Below are 16,786 nucleotides of genomic sequence, written 5' to 3'. Positions count from 1 at the left end.
TATTAATGATAAAAATGATAATCTAAAAAAAATACTTTTACTAAAAATGTTAATTTTAATAATCATGAATACTAATAATAGTAATTATAAACATAATGATTTTACTAATAATAATAATGATACTAACATTTATATTTTTAATATTTGTAATGATATGATAATAATAATAATATTTACTAATAACAATAATAATAATAATAATAATAATAATAATAATAATAATAATAATGATAATGATAATAGTAATAATAATAGAAATAATAATAATATTAGTTATACCTTAGGAGTATTAAAAAGATACATACTGTCCAGGGTGGGACTCGAACCCGCAACCTCCCGTTAAGCACAAACACCCCTAACCCCCACTCTATCCGTTCCTTTCTGTTTTAGAAGGTACTCAAATTCATTTAACTCGTGTACCAGTCTCTTCCCTTTTAAATTAGTCGATTTCCCAGGCCCAGCAAATAATAATAATGGATCACAGCCCACCTCAGTTTTTAAAACCTGAGCTATGGATTGGTGTGGGTTCGTCCGGATAAAAAAAAAATCGCATCAACTCCATTAATACACCCACGTACGATTCTTTCATAAATAAATCAACATTCCATTTTAAAATGATAAAGTTTGTAGGTGTGGCCTTTGTAACATGAATGGACAAACACGTTACAGCCGAATTCACCAAATAAATAAATAAAAAAAAAAACGCTGTAACATGCTTCAATCTATCCGTCTACATTATTTTTTTTTTATTTTTTTTTTATTACCTCATTATCGTGTCATCATCCATCCATATTTATCTTTATCATTATAATGCACCTTTATGAAATAAGGTGGGGATGTTCTTTTATGGTTGTCGGCCATAATACCTAGCCATATTCGATTTTTGACAAGTGGGTTTTGGGATATAAAAACAAAAGGAAAGGTGGCGAAATGGTTGTTTGTTCAAAACAGAATCGTTGTAGCAGGTGCAGCAGAAGTAACGAGGGTTGATGGTTGCAAATGGTGGTGGGTTGTGTGTCGTTGGAGAAAGAGAAGAACAAGAGGGAGGTGATCTATTTGGGTGGTGCTCGATGGGTATGATCGAGGTGGTAGTCCTCCTGTGTGGGTCTGAAACTGAAACACAATTATAGTAGAAAGTGTAGGTAGTTTTCGTGGTGTGGTGATGGTGTTTGAAATAGTTACATAAGAACACCGAAATAGTAGTGATCACAGGTTGCAAGTTTTTGTTATGTTTTGTTGGTAGTTATCGGATAAAGAGTGAGAGAGGAAGGAAGAGAATTGACAAAGGTTGTATTAGTGAAGGTGGCTCGTTGGAGGTTCCAAGTGATGAGTGTGGTGTTGTTGGATGAGTTATGGTGTTGACAGTTGATCTTTTGGTGATAGAAATTTGAATGAATTCCTCTTTAACACAAGCTAATCGATTCCTTGTATAAAATGGAAGCAGTATTAAAGCCAGAGAGAAGAAAACAAAAAAAATAAAAAGCAGAAAAAAAATGTGTAGCTGGTTACAACTTTCAAACTGTTCGATGTAACAAAATCAGACAAGAATAAGAATCAAATAAAGCTTGATAGTGATGCAAAACAAATTTGAGATAGAAAACAAGGATTTAAAACAGTTAATGTTGAAAATCAAATCGAGTTTTTGTATCTGTATGTAATCTAGATTCCTAATTTATCTTTAATGAATAATAATAATAATACAAGTAATATTAATAATATTAAATAATAATAATAATAACTATAATAATAAAGAGAAATAATAATACAAATAGAAATTTTAATATAAAGAAGAAAAAAATGATAGTAATGATATCATTACTTATAATACTAGGTATAATAAATTATATAATTCAATAAAATTACAATTATGCTTTTAATAAAACTGAGATAACAATAATAATACCAATTACAATAATACTAAATCACATAATTATCTAATTAATAATGTATAAATATTTACATATATACATATTTATGTACACATCTTTATTTACAATACTTGTTCGTGAATCGTCGGGAATGGTCAAAGAGTAAATGCATTCATGTAATCCGTTCCAAAGTTTTCAAGACTCAATATTACAGACTTTGCTTATCATGTCGGGAACATATAAAGATTAAAGTTTAAATTTGGTCGAAAATTCCCGGGTCATCACAGTACCTACCCGTTAAAGAAATTTCGTCCCGAAATTTGAGTGAGGTGGTTATGGCTAACAATAAAAAAATGTTTTCATGACATATATGAGTTGATGAATGGACTAAAATAGATAAAATGATTCGATTATGTGAAGCGTACGAATGAAGCTGTCACAATAGATTTAGATAGAGATTTAACTTTTGTCGTAGTCACGGTGGAATTTAGAAAATAAGATGCGTCTTAATTTTTGATGTTGTCCTGGTTGAATTCCGGAATTCAAGGGATTTATAGGAAATCTTCGAAATCAAAAAGATTTGATTCTTCGGCGAACAAGGAAATTAAGATCTCTCGAATTAATTGCGGTGATCTGCTTTGATTACTCTGTCTGATATTTCCATTATAAATTAAACTCTTCCGTTACATTATTCTCACCCTTCCTATACTTTCCTTCTTGTTTCATACATCCAAAAGATTCTGAAAATGCTTAATCCAGTTCTGATCCTTGTCCTCAGCCTTATTATCGCAACAATCATTCTCCTTTTCCAACTTCCACCAGAGGAAAATGTTTTCTTCTACTTCGCCCTTGGGGTTATAGTGCTTTTAATCCTCCCGTGTCTTTATGTTGCTATAAACATTGATATACACGGTTTGTAATTTATGTGTTGTTATCGGCTTTATATCTTTCCTTATACTTTCAAGTCCTTGTTTCTGTTTTCTATAATCATTGTCATTCACAGTTAATGCTCTCTCTTATTTGCTGTGATTTATATCCCCCATTTCTATTTCGGAGATCCATTCTTTTGTTTTCTCTTCCCGACTTTAAATCAAGCGAATAATGGTCCAGAATTCGTAGACATAGAGTTTTGAATGATTATAATGTTCTAAGCAGAAAAGAACGTGATAGCACGATTTGATTTTCAAATTTATCAACATCACGGAAGGTAGATCCATCAAGAATACATTTTCTTGATATGTTCAGAAGTTAAGTATAATGAAAGAGTTATGTAACATGACACATGATGACGGTATGATCTACTGTGAACCATCATCACGTTTCATTAGAAACTCAGCATGACTTACTTAATATAATCACGTTGATCAAGTGTCATTATACTATACTAACTCATGCATCAGTTCCCAACACTACTTCTAAAAACATTCATATTTTAAGCTCGAAAGTTTACAGAATATAGAAACTAACAGTTTCTATATGATGTAACATTGATAGCACGAATAGATTATTGATTTCAGATAAGAATAGTTATGAAAATATCTTCAGAAATATGGAGGATATTTATAATGAAAGATAAGATAATATCTTTGAATATTTAAGATCAGAAGATGATGGAGACTATTGTCCGCAAGGGTCTAGAGTCAGAAGCAAGGTATTCGCTAAAGATTTTAGCAGGCATTGAATCATTTGGATTCTTTGAAGTCAAACTTATTCTTAGTGATTTGTCCACGGCTTCCTTCATAGTTTCGTATAATTCGCTTTTCTGTACTAAATTTTCTATTGAATGTTTCCAATATAATGATACACAGGAAGCACGAGGAGGTATATAGTTTCGGACGAGAATATTTATGAAAATATCCTCAGAAATATCGAAGATATTGATGATGATATTTTAGAATTTCTAAGTTCGATGGTTGATGGAGAAAGATTTTCCGCAAGATTTTAACATGACTTCGGAGCAAGATATTCTCTAAAGATTTCAACGGATCTAGATTTATCTGGGTTCTATGAATTTAGGGTATGTTACTTGTATTTCTCCTTGGTTTCCTTTATGGTTAGCTCAATCCGCTTTCCAGTTCTAATTGATATATTATTTGAGTTATAGTCCCACTTTTAAAATCTAATATTTTTGGGATGAGAATACATGCAGGTTTTATAAATGATTTACAAAATAGACACAAGTACGTGAAACTACATTCTATGGTTGAATTATCGAAATCGAATATGCCCCTTTTTATTAAGTCTGGTAATCTAAGAATTAGGGAACAGACACCCTAATTGACGCGAATCCTAAAGATAGATCTATTGGGCTTAACAAACCCCATCCAAAGTACCGGATGCTTTAGTACTTCGAAATTTATATCATATCCGAAGGGTGTCCCGGAATGATGGGGATATTCTTATATATGCATCTTGTTATTGTCGGTTACCAGGTGTTCACCATATGAATGATTTTTATCTCTATGTATGGGATGTGTATTGAAATATGAAATCTTGTGGTCTATTGTTACGATTTGATATATATAGGTTAAACCTATAACTCACCAACATTTTTGTTGACGTTTTAAGCATGTTTATTCTCAGGTGATTATTAAGAGCTTCCGCTGTCGCATACTTAAATAAGGACAAGATTTGGAGTCCATGCTTGTATGATATTGTGTAAAAACTGCATTCAAGAAACTTATTTTGTTGTAACATATTTGTATTGTAAACCATTATGTAATGGTCGTGTGTAAACAGGATATTTTAGATTATCATTATTTGAGACAAACTTTCGTTACATCGTAAGTTAACAGGCAAGCATACCATTTCATAATATATCCAAACTATAAATGACTTGATAATATTCTTGATGAAATCAATGACTCGAATGCAACGTCTTTTGAAATATGTCATGAATGACTCCAAATAATATCTCTAAAATGAGCAAATGCACAGCGAAAGATTTCTTTCGTACCTGAGAATAAACATGCTTTAAAGTGTCAACCAAAAGGTTGGTGAGTTCATTAGTTTAACATAAATAATCATTTTCATCATTTTAATAGACCACAAGATTTTCATTTCTCATAAATATACGTCCCATGCATAGAGACAAAATATCATTCATATGGATTGAACACCTGGTAACCGACATTCACAATATGCATATTAGAATATCCCCTATCATTCCGGTATCCTCCTTCGGACATGATATAAAATTTTGAAGTACTAAAGCATCCGGTACTTTGGATGGGGCTTGTTGGGCCCGATAGATCTATCTTTAGGATTCGCGTCAATTAGGGTGTCTGTTCCCTAATTCTTAGATTACCAGACTAAAAAGGGGCATATTCGGTTTAATAATCCAACCATAGAATGTAGTTTTAAGTACTTGTGTCTATTTCGTAAAACAGATATAAAACAGTGCGTGTATTCTCAGTCTCAAAAATATATATTGCAAAAGCATTTAAAAAGAGAGCAAATGAAACTCACCTGTTGTATTTTGTAGTAAAAATACATATGACGTCATTTAACAGTTAAATAATGCAGGGTTGACCTCGGATTCACGAACCTATATCAAGTATGTATATTAACACACATATTTGCAATCGAACAAATTTATATATATATAATTTTATTGATTATATTATTTTTATATTAATAACCTATATGTTTCATATATTCATTTTATATATTTAATATAAAATTTTGTTATGTTATATGTGTTAAATATATTTTTGTATATATATATCGTTTGTTTGTTAAAATTATAATAATACTTAAAATACTATTTGAAATGATAAAATAATAATGATGATAATAGAGTTAGAAATGATACTTGTAATATTAATGATAAAAATGATAATCTAAAAAAAATACTTTTACTAAAAATGTTAATTTTAATAATCATGAATACTAATAATAGTAATTATAAACATAATGATTTTACTAATAATAATAATGATACTAACATTTATATTTTTAATATTTGTAATGATATGATAATAATAATAATATTTACTAATAACAATAATAATAATAATAATAATAATAATAATAATAATAATAATAATGATAATGATAATAGTAATAATAATAGAAATAATAATAATATTAGTTATACCTTAGGAGTATTAAAAAGATACATACTGTCCAGGGTGGGACTCGAACCCACAACCTCTCGTTTATCACCAACACACTTAACCACTCATCCGTCCCTTACTTTTCTGGTTTATTCCCCAACATAAATATATATATACCGAAATTATCCGTGACTCTCCCTTCTATTATTATTCGACTGAAATGACTACCTTTACAAAAACGACTTGTAACTTATTTTTCCGACTAGAAACCTATACTTTTTTTGTTTAGATTCATAAAATAGAGTTCAATATGAAACCATAGCAATTTGATTCACTCAAAACGGATTTAAAATGAAGAAGTTATGGGTAAAACAAGATTGGATAATTTTTCTCATTTTAGCTACGTGAAAATTGGTAACAAATCTATTCCAACCATAACTTAATCAACTTGTATTATATATTATGTAATCTTGAGATACCATAGACACGTATACAATGTTTCGACCTATCATGTCGACACATCTATATATATTTCGGAACAACCATAGACACTCTATATGTGAATGTTGGAGTTAGCTATACAGGGTTGAGGTTGATTCCAAAATATATATAGTTTGAGTTGTGATCAATACTGAGATACGTATACACTGGGTCGTGGATTGATTCAAGATAATATTTATCGATTTATTTCTGTACATCTAACTGTGGACAACTAGTTGTAGGTTACTAACGAGGACAGCTGACTTAATAAACTTAAAACATCAAAATATATTAAAAGTGTTGTAAATATATTTTGAACATACTTTGATATATATGTATATATTGTTATAGGTTCGTGAATCAACCAGTGGCCAAGTCTTACTTCCCGACGAAGTAAAAATCTGTGAAAGTGAGTTATAGTCCCACTTTTAAAATCTAATATTTTTGGGATGAGAATACATGCAGGTTTTATAAATGATTTACAAAATAGACACAAGTACGTGAAACTACATTCTATGGTTGAATTATCGAAATCGAATATGCCCCTTTTTATTAAGTCTGGTAATCTAAGAATTAGGGAACAGACACCCTAATTGACGCGAATCCTAAAGATAGATCTATTGGGCCTAACAAACCCCATCCAAAGTACCGGATGCTTTAGTACTTCGAAATTTATATCATATCCGAAGGGTGTCCCGGAATGATGGGGATATTCTTATATATGCATCTTGTTATTGTCGGTTACCAGGTGTTCACCATATGAATGATTTTTATCTCTATGTATGGGATGTGTATTGAAATATGAAATCTTGTGGTCTATTGTTACGATTTGATATATATAGGTTAAACCTATAACTCACCAACATTTTTGTTGACGTTTTAAGCATGTTTATTCTCAGGTGATTATTAAGAGCTTCCGCTGTCGCATACTTAAATAAGGACAAGATTTGGAGTCCATGCTTGTATGATATTGTGTAAAAACTGCATTCAAGAAACTTATTTTGTTGTAACATATTTGTATTGTAAACCATTATGTAATGGTCGTGTAAACAGGATATTTTAGATTATCATTATTTGATAATCTACGTAAAGCTTTTTAAACCTTTATTGATGAAATAAAGGTTATGGTTTGTTTAAAAAATGAATGCAGTCTTTGAAAAACGTCTCATATAGGGGTCAAAACCTCGCAACGAAATCAATTAATATGGAACGTTTTTTTAAAAGACAACCTTTCATTTCATCGAAAGTTAACAGGCATGCATACCATTTCATAATATCTAATCTATAAATGACCTATTCCGTCATATACTTAATAATAATCTCTAATGAACTTCAACGACTCGAATGCAACGTCTTTTGAAATATGTCATGAATGACTCCAAGTAATATCCTTAAAATGAGCTAATGCACAGCGGAAGATTTCTTTTAAACCTGAGAATAAACATGCTTTAAAGTGTCAACCAAAAGGTTGGTGAGTTCATTAGTTTATAGTAATCATTTCATTTCTTCATTTTAATAGACCACAAGATTTTAAGTATTATAAAAGTCGTGCAGAAGTCCCATTCCAACAGCACACGAACAATATCATTCATATGAAGAACACCTGGTGAGGATTCCAAATATAATAGTAACCATCTGTGCCGGTCTTACACCCCACGGCTAAATACTTGTGCTTTCAAAATATAGAACCTCTGTGCCGGTCTTTACTCCCCCACGGCTGAACACATGTCTATAAAATATAGGCCATCCGGTGCCAAAAATCATTCATATCAACTATTTCAAAATCCGGCATTTCGCAAACGGCAGAGATAAAAATCATTCATATCAACCCCAATCCCAGATAATTCTATCATAGAATGCAGTTAAGGTACTTGTGTCTATTGCGTCAAACATTTTTAAAATCGCATGTATTCTCAGTCCCAAAAATATATATTGCAAAAACATTTAAAAGGGGAGCAAATGAAACTCACCTAATGTATTTTGTAGTAAAAATACATAGAACGGCATTGAATAAGTATTGGGTTGGCCTCGGATTCACGAACCTATATCATTTGTATATTTATTAATACATATAATTGTAATCAAACAAGCCTTTATATATATAGTTATTATTATTGATATGATTTTTATATCAATACTTAGATATTTTATTATTTAACTAAATATCTCCATTTTATATATAAAAATATTAATATAGTTAAGTTATATATATTAAATATCTTTTTATTTGAAGATCATTTGTTTGTGAAGTTAATAATTTTGGTATTACCAATATTACTAATAATAACGATACTATATGATAATAATGATAAAAATAGTAATAGTAATATTGTTATTATGGATAATGATATTCATAATGATAATGATACTTAGTTGAATTATAATAACTATAATAACAATAATTATAATAATTTTAACGATTCCTCTTAATTAAAATTTTAATCATTTTCATAATAATATCACAATTCCTATATTTGTAATCTTAATCGTATCACTAAAAATCTTTATTTTTGTATTCAAAATAATCATAATGGTTATAATACATATAATTATGATAATAATAATAATAATGATAATAATAATTTTAACCATTTTATTACTACTAATGATATTATTAATAATACTTATGTTTATAATAATAATTCTAATATTTATAATGATACTATGTTTAATATTAGTCAATATGATAATTAATTTCATTAGGTTAATAATAATAATTACCATAATTATAATAATCATAAGAAGTGATAAATAAAATTGGTAATAATTTTAAGACTAATAATAACAACAATAATAATCATAATGATAATAATTTTGATAGAAAACTACCTCAAGAAGCCTTAAAAAAAAATGCTGTCACAAACGAGACTCGAACCCATGACCTCTTGAATACACAAAACACCCTTAACCAACCAATCCATTCTGTATATATATTATTATATTAAAAACAGATTTATGGTATCATTTCATTTGCTCCCTTTTACTCTTTACATTTTTGGGGCTGAGAATACATGCACTGTTTTTATAACTGCTTTATTAAATGCTTTTGAAATATATTTTGAACTGAGAATACATGAAATGCTTTTATAAATGTTTGACGAGATAGACACAAGCAAAACATTCCTCGAATGAATTATTATACAGACAGAAGTTCTGTGGATTATTATTGAATTAGTTGGACGTTATAATTGCCACTAATTGTTGTGAATATTTTCCCCTGATTATTATTGCTTGCTAACCTAAGAATTAGAAACGGGTATGACCCTAATTCACGCTAATCCTAAAGGTAGCTACCGGGTTTAACACCCCCAGAATGTTCACTAGATGGAAGAGCTAGTGGGCGCGATGTTTAGTACTTCGAGGTTTATTATTGATTACAGACTGAAAGTTCTGTTTATTTTGGGGATATTATTGATGCGCATTATATGTTAAGGTTGGTTACTAAGCCAAGCAATGAATGAAAAGTGAATGTTATGTATCGAGAGAATGATTTTATACACAGGTTATGTGCGTAGCTCTTTTGTCGACTTTGGGCGGTTTTCAACCGTTGTTGAATTTGGATGATCTTCTCGGTAGTTTCTTGTATAATCTCCGGACCCGTAATCTGTCTATCCCCCACTTCACTCCAACAAATCGGAGACCTGCACTTTCTACCATAAAGTGCTTCAAACGGCGCCATCTCAATGCTTGAATGGTAGCTGTTGTTGTAGGAAAATTCTGCTAACGGTAGATGTCGATCCCAACTGTTTCCGAAATCAATAACACATGCTCGTAGCATGTCTTCAAGCGTTTGTATCGTCCTTTCACTCTGCCCATCAGTTTGTGGATGATAGGCAGTACTCATGTCTAGACGAGTTCCTAATGCTTGCTGTAATGTCTGCCAGAATCTTGAAATAAATCTGCCATCCCTATCAGAGATAATAGAGATTGGTATTCCATGTCTGGAGATGACTTCCTTCAAATACAGTCGTGCTAACTTCTCCATCTTGTCATCTTCTCTTATTGGTAGGAAGTGTGCGGATTTGGTGAGACGATCAACTATTACCCAAATAGTATCAAAACCACTTGCAGTCCTTGGCAATTTAGTGATGAAATCCATGGTAATGTTTTCCCATTTCCATTCCGGGATTTCGGGTTGTTGAAGTAGACCTGATGGTTTCTGATGCTCAGCTTTGACCTTAGAACACGTCAAACATTCTCCTACGTATTTAGCAACATCGGCTTTCATACCCGGCCACCAAAAATGTTTCTTGAGATCCTTGTACATCTTCCCCGTTCCAGGATGTATTGAGTATCTGGTTTTATGAGCTTCTCTAAGTACCATTTCTCTCATATCTCCAAATTTTGGTACCCAAATCCTTTCAGCCCTATATCGGGTTCCGTCTTCCCGAATATTAAGATGCTTCTCCGAGCCTTTGGGTATTTCATCCTTTAAATTTCCCACTTTTAAAACTCCTTGTTGCGCCTCCTTTATTTGAGTAGTAAGGTTATTATGAATCATTATATTCATAGATTTTACTCGAATGGGTTCTCTATCCTTCCTGCTCAAGGCATCGGCTACCACATTTGCCTTCCCCGGGTGGTAACGAATCTCAAAATCGTAATCATTCAATAATTCAATCCACCTACGCTGCCTCATATTCAGTTGTTTCTGATTAAATATGTGTTGAAGACTTTTGTGGTCGGTATATATAATACTTTTGACCCCATATAAGTAGTGCCTCCAAGTCTTTAATGCAAAAACAACCGCGCCTAATTCCAAATCATGCGTCGTATAATTTTGTTCGTGAATCTTCAATTGTCTAGACGCATAAGCAATCACCTTCGTTCGTTGCATTAATACACAACCGAGACCTTGCTTTGATGCGTCACAATAAATCACAAAATCATCATTCCCTTCAGGCAATGACAATATAGGTGCCGTAGTTAGCTTTTTCTTCAATAACTGAAACGCTTTCTCTTGTTCATCATTCCATTCAAATTTCTTCCCTTTATGCGTTAATGCAGTCAAGGGTTTTGCTATTCTGGAAAAGTCTTGGATGAACCTTCTGTAGTAACCAGCTAGTCCTAAAAACTGGCGTATGTGTTTCGGAGTTTTCGGGGTTTCCCACTTTTCAACAGTTTCTATCTTTGCCGGATCCACCTTAATACCTTCTTTGTTCACTATGTGACCGAGGAATTGAACTTCTTCCAACCAAAATGCACACTTTGAAAACTTAGCGTACAATTCTTCCTTCCTCAATACTTCTAACACCTTTCTCAAATGTTCACCGTGTTCTTGGTCATTCTTTGAGTAAATAAGTATGTCATCAATGAAAACAATGACAAACTTGTCAAGGTATGGTCCACACACTCGGTTCATAAGGTCCATGAACACAGCTGGTGCATTAGTTAAACCAAACGGCATGACCATAAACTCGTAATGACCGTAACGTGTTCTGAAAGCAGTCTTTGGAATATCATCTTCTTTCACCCGCATTTGATGATACCCGGAACGTAAGTCAATCTTTGAATAAACAGACGAGCCTTGTAGTTGATCAAATAAGTCGTCGATTCTCGGTAGTGGGTAGCGGTTCTTGATGGTAAGTTTGTTCAACTCTCGGTAGTCGATACACAACCTGAATGTACCATCTTTCTTCTTGACAAACAAAACAGGAGCTCCCCACGGTGATGTGCTTGGTCGAATGAAACCACGCTCTAAAAGTTCTTGTAATTGGCTTTGCAGTTCTTTCATCTCGCTGGGTGCGAGTCTGTAAGGAGCACGAGCTATTGGTGCAGCTCCTGGTACAAGATCTATTTGAAATTCAACGGATCGATGTGGGGGTAATCCCGGTAATTCTTTCGGAAATACATCGGGAAATTCTTTTGCAATGGGAACATCATTGATGCTCTTTTCTTCAGTTTGTACTTTCTCGACGTGTGCTAGAACAGCATAGCAACCTTTTCTTATTAGTTTTTGTGCCTTCAAATTACTAATAAGATGTAGCTTCGTGTTGCCCTTTTCTCCGTACACCATTAAGGGTTTTCCTTTTTCTCGTATAATGCGAATTGCATTTTTGTAACAAACGATCTCCGCTTTCACTTCTTTCAACCAGTCCATACCGATTATCACATCAAAACTCCCTAACTCTACTGGTATCAAATCAATCTTAAATGTTTCGCTAACCAGTTTAATTTCTCGATTCCGACATATATTATCTGCTGAAATTAATTTACCATTTGCTAATTCGAGTAAAAATTTACTATCCAAAGGCGTCAATGGACAACTTAATTTAGCACAAAAATCTCTACTCATATAGCTTCTATCCGCACCCGAATCAAATAAAACGTAAGCAGATTTATTGTCAATAAGAAACGTACCCGTAACAAGCTCCGGGTCTTCCTGTGCCTCTACCGCATTAATATTGAAAACTCTTCCACGGCCTTGTCCATTCGTGTTCTCCTGGTTCGGGCAATTTCTAATAATGTGGCCTGGTTTTCCACATTTATAACAAACTACATTGGCATAACTTGCTCCGACACTACTTGCTCCGCCATTACTCGTTCCGACACCATTTGTTCCTTTCGTTCTATTAACCCCTGGTCCGTAGACCTCACACTTCGCCGCGCTATGACCATTTCTTTTACACTTGTTGCAAAATTTGGTGCAGAACCCCGAGTGATTCTTTTCACACCTTTGGCATAGTTGCTTCTGATTGTTGTTGTTGTTGCGGTTATTATTGTTGTTGGGATGATTGTTGTAGTTGCTGTTGTTGTTGTTGTTGTTGTTGTTGGGCCGTTTGTTGTAGTTGCGATTGATGTTGCGATTGCTGGGATAATTGTTGCGATTATTGTTGTAATTGCTGTTGTTGTTGTATTGGTGATTCTTATCACCGTTTTCCTCCCACTTTCTTTTGACTTGCTTCACATTGGCCTCTTCAGCAGTCTGTTCTTTAATTCTTTCTTCAATCTGGTTCACTAGTTTGTGAGCCATTCTACATGCCTGTTGTATGGAGGCGGGCTCGTGTGAACTTATATCTTCTTGGATTCTTTCCGGTAATCCTTTCACAAACGCGTCGATCTTCTCTTCCTCATCTTCGAATGCTCCCGGACACAATAGGCACAATTCTGTGAATCGTCTTTCGTACGTGGTAATATCAAATCCTTGGGTTCGTAACCCTCTAAGTTCTGTCTTGAGCTTATTGACCTCGGTTCTGGGACGGTACTTCTCGTTCATCAAGTGCTTGAATGCTGACCACGGTAGTGCGTACGCATCATCTTGTCCCACTTGCTCTAGATAGGTATTCCACCATGTTAACGCAGAACCTGTGAAGGTATGCGTAGCGTACTTCACTTTGTCCTCTTCAGTACACTTACTTATGGCAAACACCGATTCAACCTTCTCGATCCACCGTTTCAATCCGATCGGTCCTTCGGTTCCATCAAATTCCAAAGGTTTGCAGGCAGTGAATTCTTTGTAGGTGCATCCTACACGATTTCCTGTACTGCTAGATCCAAGGTTATTGTTGGTATGTAGCGCAGCCTGTACTGCGGCTATGTTTGAAGCTAGAAAAGTACGGAATTCCTCTTCATTCATATTCACGGTGTGTCGAGTAGTCGGTGCCATTTCCTTCAAAATAGTTAAATGGAACAAGTTAATCATACAGAATATTAAGAGTAGTTAATAGTATTTCGTAGCATAATATGAACTCATTTATAAAAGCTTTTTCTTCATATTAGCGTTTTATAAGTTTAAATTCGGGTAGTACCTACCCGTTAAGTTCATACTTAGTAGCTAATATACAATTCAACTACTACAATTCTATATGAAAAACTGATTATAATAATATTTCGCGTTCAAACTTTTATACAATATTTTACAAACTTACAATACCGCTTATTTTACATAAAGCATGAAATATAGCACACAATAACTTTGATACAAGATAGTTGTGAAGACAATTCTAGCTAGTACACAAGTCGTTCAGCAAAGGCAATAAAGACACGTAATTCATACGTCCAGAAACAAGTCATGCATTCTGGTTTTACTAGGACTACTTCCCATCCTTGGTCTTGTGCAACATAACCGTTATGGCCGTTGATAAGACAGCGTGTTGTAACGTCATCAAAGGGATGAGGGTTACGTAATGTCCAACAGTCCCGTAATAATCTAAAAACCTCATTTCTTACCCCAATTACCGACTCCGTCACTTGTGGAAACGTTTTGTTTAATAGTTGTAGCCCGATGTTCTTGTTCTCACTTTGGTGAGAAGCGAACATTACTAATCCGTAAGCATAACATGCTTCTTTATGTTGCATGTTAGCCGCTTTTTCTAAATCACGAAGTCCAATATTCGGATATATTGAGTCAAAATAATTTCTTAACCCGTTGCGTAAAATTGCATTTGGGTTCCCTGCAATATATGCGTCAAAGTAAACACATCGTAACTTATGGGTTTCCCAATGTGATATCCCCCATCTTTCAAACGAAAGTCTCTTATAAACCAAGACATTCTTGGAACATTCTTCGAATGTCTTACAAACTGATCTCGCCTTAAATAGTTGTGCCGAAGAATTCTGGCCGACTCTAGACAAGATTTCATCAATCATGTCTCCGGGTAGGTCTCTTAAAATATTGGGTTGTCTATCCATTTTGTGTTTTTAAACTGTAAAATAGACAAGAGTTAGATTCATAAAAAAAATACTTATTAATACAAGCAATTTTTACATATATCATAAAGCATAAGAACACTATATTCCATATATTACACCACACGAATACAACTATCTTATTCTGACTCGCTCGTTTCTTCTTCTTCGGTTTTGGTTCGTTTTGCCAAGTTTCTAGGGATATATGATGTTCCCCTAATACGAGCCGTCGTTGTCCACATTGGTTTAGAAAAACCTGGTGGTTTAGAGGTTCCCGGGTCATTGTTACAACTTAAGGACTTCGGGGGTTGACGATACATATAAAGTTCATCGGGGTTGGAATTAGATTTCTCTATTTTTATGCCCTTTCCCTTATTATTTTCTTTTGCCTTTTTAAATTCAGTTGGGGTAATTTCTATAACATCATCGGAATTCTCGTCGGAATCCGATTCATCGGAGAATTGGTAATCCTCCCAATATTTTGCTTCCTTGGCGGAAACACCATTGACCATAATTAACTTTGGTCGGTTGGTTGAGGATTTTCTTTTACTTAACCGTTTTATTATTTCCCCCACCGGTTCTATTTCTTCATCCGGTTCCGATTCTTCTTCCGGTTCCGACTCTTCTTCCGGTTCCTCTTCGGGAACTTGTGAATCAATCCACAAATCATTCCAATTTACATTTGACTCTTCATTATTATTAGGTGAGTCAATGGGACTTGTTCTAGAGGTAGACATCTATCACATAATATCAAACACATTAAGAGATTAATATATCACATAATATTCATATGTTAAAAATATATAGTTTCCAACAAAAATGTTAAGCAATCATTTTTAAAGAAAACACGGTCGAAGTCCAGACTCACTAATGCATCCTAACAAACTCGATAAGACACACTAATGCAAATTTTCTGGTTCTCTAAGACCAACGCTCGGATACCAACTGATAAACTTTTGATATTATAAACATTGGGTTAACAACATTTAAAAACTATGGTGTTATTATGTAATTAATTGAAATAGGTTTCATATAGACAATTGACCACCCAAGTTGACCGGTGATTCACGAACGTTAAAACTTGTAAAAAAACTATATGATGACATATATATGGTTATATATATAGTTAACATGATATTATGATAAGTAAACATATCATTAATTATATTAACAATGAACTACATATGTAAAAACAAGACTACTAACTTAATGATTTTGAAACGAGACATATATGTAACGTTTATCGTTGTAACGACATTTAATGTATATATATCATATTAAGAGATATTCGTACATCATAATATCATGATAATATAATAATTTAAAATCTCTTTTGTTATTATAAACATTGGGTTAACAACATTTAACAAGATCGTTAACCTAAAGGTTTCAAAACAACACTTACATGTAACGACTAACGATGACTTAACGACTCAGTTAAAATGTATATACATGTAGTGTTTTAATATGTATTTATACACTTTTGAAAGACTTCAATACACTTATCAAAATACTTCTACTTAACAAAAATGCTTACAATTACATTCTCGTTCAGTTTCATCAACAATTCTACTCGTATGCACCCGTATTCGTACTCGTACAATACACAGCTTTTAGATGTATGTACTATTGGTATATACACTCCAATGATCAGCTCTTAGCAGCCCATGTGAGTCACCTAACACATGTGGGAACCATCATTTGGCAACTAGCATGAAATATCTCATAAGATTACAAAAATATGAGTAATCA

The sequence above is a fragment of the Rutidosis leptorrhynchoides genome, chromosome 7 (assembly GCF_046630445.1).
Source record: "Rutidosis leptorrhynchoides isolate AG116_Rl617_1_P2 chromosome 7, CSIRO_AGI_Rlap_v1, whole genome shotgun sequence".
Lineage (NCBI taxonomy): Eukaryota > Viridiplantae > Streptophyta > Magnoliopsida > Asterales > Asteraceae > Rutidosis > Rutidosis leptorrhynchoides.
This window is presented reverse-complemented; position numbering follows the sequence as displayed.